This window comes from Echinops telfairi, unplaced genomic scaffold (genome assembly GCF_000313985.2).
Source record: "Echinops telfairi isolate 266 unplaced genomic scaffold, ASM31398v2 ScPeMD7_21;HRSCAF=78, whole genome shotgun sequence".
NCBI lineage: Eukaryota > Metazoa > Chordata > Mammalia > Afrosoricida > Tenrecidae > Echinops > Echinops telfairi.
In genome coordinates, this window is record NW_022103918.1 from 14,518,297 (window position 1) to 14,522,546 (window position 4,250).

General features: G+C 44.1%; 1 pseudogene; it reads right to left on the reverse strand.

Moving 5' to 3' along the window:
• The window catches only part of LOC105978371, a 50,988-nt pseudogene that overhangs the window by 43,418 nt on the left and 3,320 nt on the right, over nucleotides 1-4,250 (reverse strand).

The following is a 4,250-nucleotide window of genomic DNA, read 5'->3' on the forward strand; positions in this document are numbered from 1 at the left end:
CCTCCCTCCCTCATGAACCCTTGATGATTTAGAAATTATTATTATTTTGTCATATCTTACACTGTCCGACGTCTCCCTTCACCCACTTTTCTGTTGTTCATCCCCCAGGGAGGAGGTTATATGTAGATCCTTGTAATTGGTTCCCCCTTGCTGCTTGCCTGTTTTGTTAAACACTTTATCCTAAAACCTTGGCTGGTAGACAGTAGTCACTCAAGAAATAGCTTTTAAATAGAAGGACAACTCAACAGATGAGCTCACGACACAGATAATCCTCTTCCCACATGAATGGTTCACTAGTTGAAGACAGCAGGTGTGTTATGTTTAATTTTCTGCCCTGCTGCGACCTTTCTCTGGGAACATGTAAGTCTCTCTCTCGAGCAAGTGTGAACCTGCCAGTGGGGTTTGCATCATGGTCCCTGGAGGTTTTGCCGAGGAAAAGCACACTGTGTTGTCTGCAGTTCCCCTGGCAAGCATCTAACTTCTTGGACATTTGAAAATGGCCAAAGGCTCTTTTCTTCGGAATATTTGCAAGGATGAAGCTCTGGGAAGTAGCAACCTGGAGAAGTCCCCAATGCAAGACTGGAAAACAGACTCTCACGTCCCTGGAGAACTGCAGCCCCAGTCTGCTCCCTGCTTCATGGTGTGTTAAGTGAGAGAAATGAGCCATCGTGAGCTAGACAGAGACCCCCAAAGATATTCACCACTGTAAATTGAACTTCCTTGATTGTTGACTAAAAATGTTTTATCTTCCTTAGTATATTATCTATTTTCAGCCTTTAAAATTCTCTCTTTTTATATTGAAATTGGAGTATTTTTTATTGTTTTGGATATAAATCTATAGCTATGGAAATTAAGGCTGAGCATTCAACCCGAAAGGTTAGTGGTTGGAAGCTCTAAAGAGGACAGCCCACGAAACCCCACAATTTCACACTACATGGGGTCACAATGAATAAAAAGGGACTTGCTGGCACCCAACAACAATGTACATGACTTCAGATCTATAGTATATAAAGATGCATTGCTTTCACATATATGTTTTATATATTATATATGTACATACGTGTGTGTATAGAAGTATACATTTTCATGAAAGTTGTATCTGCAAGCTGCAGCCATCTCCACTAAAGGAGCCTCCCTGCTAAGTGGTCTCGAAAGTCTGTTTGCTGGCCAGGTTGCTGCTCCCGAGGACAGAACTGGAGATACACACACGAACAAGCCCTTCTTCTGTGCACCCTCTCCAGGAGCTGCCACACCATTCCCCATTCCCCCCGGGAGGCTTTGAGTTGGCTTACAAAGCAGATCTCTGGCTGCATTCTGGATCTTCTCTTCTGAAATGCTCATTATCTCCAAGTAATTGGATTATCTGTGACAAGTCTTTTCTTCTTTGTGCTTTTCTGGATTTTCCAGATTTTCTGCACGAATCACGAATTGCATGTATAATTGGAAAACAACCATTCAAGGATTTCAAAGCAAATAAATACAGTCCATCATGGGGGCAGCCAGCAGCAGGAGTTTCCAAAGACCCGAAAAAGCTTCTAATGCTTTTAAAGGAACGTCTGTTTCCAGCACAAAACTAGTGACAGAGAGGGCTGCATCCTATTCATCACATTGTAGTTTCTGTCCTGGTGAAAATGGAAGTGCCCGTGCCTTTATTTCCCTCCAAATACACATCACAGGAGGTAAAGATTGCAATAATTGGCTGTGAGCAGCACATTTCAAAGGGCTTTGACAGTTACATCATTATTCTTCAGTGACGCACAGTATCCCATGGTACGGACACACCAAAGTTTGTTGATCCCTTCCTCCAGCCCGGGCACTGAAGTTGTTTCCATTCGCTTGCTGCGATGAATGTGGGTGTGCATATATCAGCTTGTGTTCTGGCTCCTTGCTTCTATAGCGTATACACCAAGTAAAGTGATCGGTGGCTCCCGTAGTGTTTTTATTCCTGTTTGTTTGAGGCAGCACCATACCACTCTCCACCGTGGCTATACAGTTTCATGGTCCCACCAGCTGTGTATGAGAGGTCGAAGCTCTCCGTATCCCCCCAGGACTTGTTATTTTCTGTTTTAACTTTGCTTTCATCGCCAAGGTGAAGTGGTATCTCATGGTTGTTTTGACTTGCATTTCTCCGGTGGCTAATGGTCATGAGCGTTTTTTCATGTTTGTTGGCACCTGGATGTCATCTTTGATGGATTGTTTATTCATATCTTCTGCTCACTTTTAAATTGGATTATTCCTCTTTTTCTTGTTGAGGTGTTGCAGTTTTCTATAGATTTTGGGGATAGGAGTGTTTCAAAGGAAAGAGGCCCACAATATCCAGGGTTTTGTTGTTTCAGCGTAATTGCTCTTTAGAATTGCAATGCCAATCCTAGCATGGGCTGAAGGAACTAGTGCCAGCTGCCATCAAGTTGATTCTGACGCATAGTGACTTCGTGTGTGTCAGGGTAGAACTGTGCTCCTTGGAACTTTCAATGGCCGATTTGGGGAAATTAGATCACCAGGGACCCCTCCTACAGTTCCTCTGGGTAAATGCAAACAGTCACCCTTTCTGTCAGCAGCCCAGACCATTAACCATGTGCACCACCCAGGGACTCATCTACATGAACAGAGGACAAGAAAGCTCAGTTATTTATTTGAAGCAACAGAGCTACCTGGGTAGAGGAGCCAGCCTCACATCCAGGTAGGGGCTTTTTCCTTTCAAACATGTAAGACATTTATTTCTTTGTAGGCGTTGTGCTCTGAGGATTTTCATTTTGCGGAATGCCCTCATCTTCACTGGCCTCTCACGTTAGGTACTGCTGCTTGACCCTTTGTTTATCTTTGAAAGGATGCTCCCTCGAATGCTTGGCCACGGAAGGAAGTGGGAACTTTGGGAGACTATTACTCCCTTCTTGAATTTGGAAGTAGATGATTTGTCACCCTCCTAGTGACACGGACACTTGCTACCTTCCTAAAGGCCCAACGTTACCCAGCTGTCTTTCTCCCTAATACAATTCTGGCTGTTATTGTATTGTTATTGTACTGTAATGGTTAATTTATCTTTTAGGAAGTGCTGTATGGCTCAGAGAGAGGGGCACTTCTGATCAGAGCACACAGGAGCAAATGAAGAGGGAAGGAGAGAGAGTGGCGCACATCCTGGCCCACCAAGCCCCGAGGATGACATCCCTGCTCAGAGCAGTCAGTGCACAGAGAGGATCATAGGGCCAGCCCCACCACAAGACACGACGTCCCTCACTGACCCATAGCTCTATGGGGAACATCACTGGGGACACAGTGTGGATATTGTGCCTGATCTGACCCCACCACTCTGGGTGGAAACACTAAGGGCGTGCAACAGGGCGGCAAGGGGAACAAAGCAGTGAAGTCTCCGAGGAATATCAAAAATAGGCTTTGGGGTCAGGGTGTGATACCTCATTAGACTCAACGATAAAACACTCCTAAAGGTCAACAAACAGATCTGGAACTATTTACAGGCTTTTCTTTTTGTTGTTGTTTTGTTTTTCTTTGTCCTGTTTTTGTGCAATTTATTGTCTCTACATGTCTATCTAGATAAGATAGGTAGGATAAACAATCCAGAGGAGAAAACAATGGGACTGACAGGTTCCGGGGGGTGGGGGTAACAAAGGAGAGGGCGAGGTGGGGGAAAGGAAGGGGCGTGGCAACAAACCCAGGGGCAAGGGAACAATAAGTGATCTAAAATCGATAGCCAGGCAGGCCTAGGATGCCTTAAGGAGCTTGATCAAGGGCAATGTAGCTGAGAGGAATGACTGAAACCTGAGTGAAGGTGGAGCGTGATAGTGGGACAAGAGGAAACTAAAAGGAAATAGAGGGAAAAAACTAGGAGGCAAAAGACATTTATAGAGGTCTAAATACAGTCATGTTCATATGTAAATATATTGGTATATAATGATAGAGAAATAGATATATGTGCATATATTTATTTGTTAAGTATTAAGGCAACAGACAGACATTGGGCCTTCACCCAAGTACTCCCTCAATGCAAGAACACTTTGTTCTAATAACCCGGCATTTTGTGATGCACACCTTCCCTAATATGATTGCTAAAGACAAAAATGAGTGCATAAGCAAATGTGATGAAGAAAGCTTATGGTGCCCAGCTATTAGAAGATATAGCATCTGGGGTCTTAAACAAGCAGCCATCTAGCAGGGAAGAAACAGAGCCGACATGGAGGAAGCACACTAGTCTGTGTTATGAGGTGTTGATGTGATCAGGTATCAGGCATCAAAGA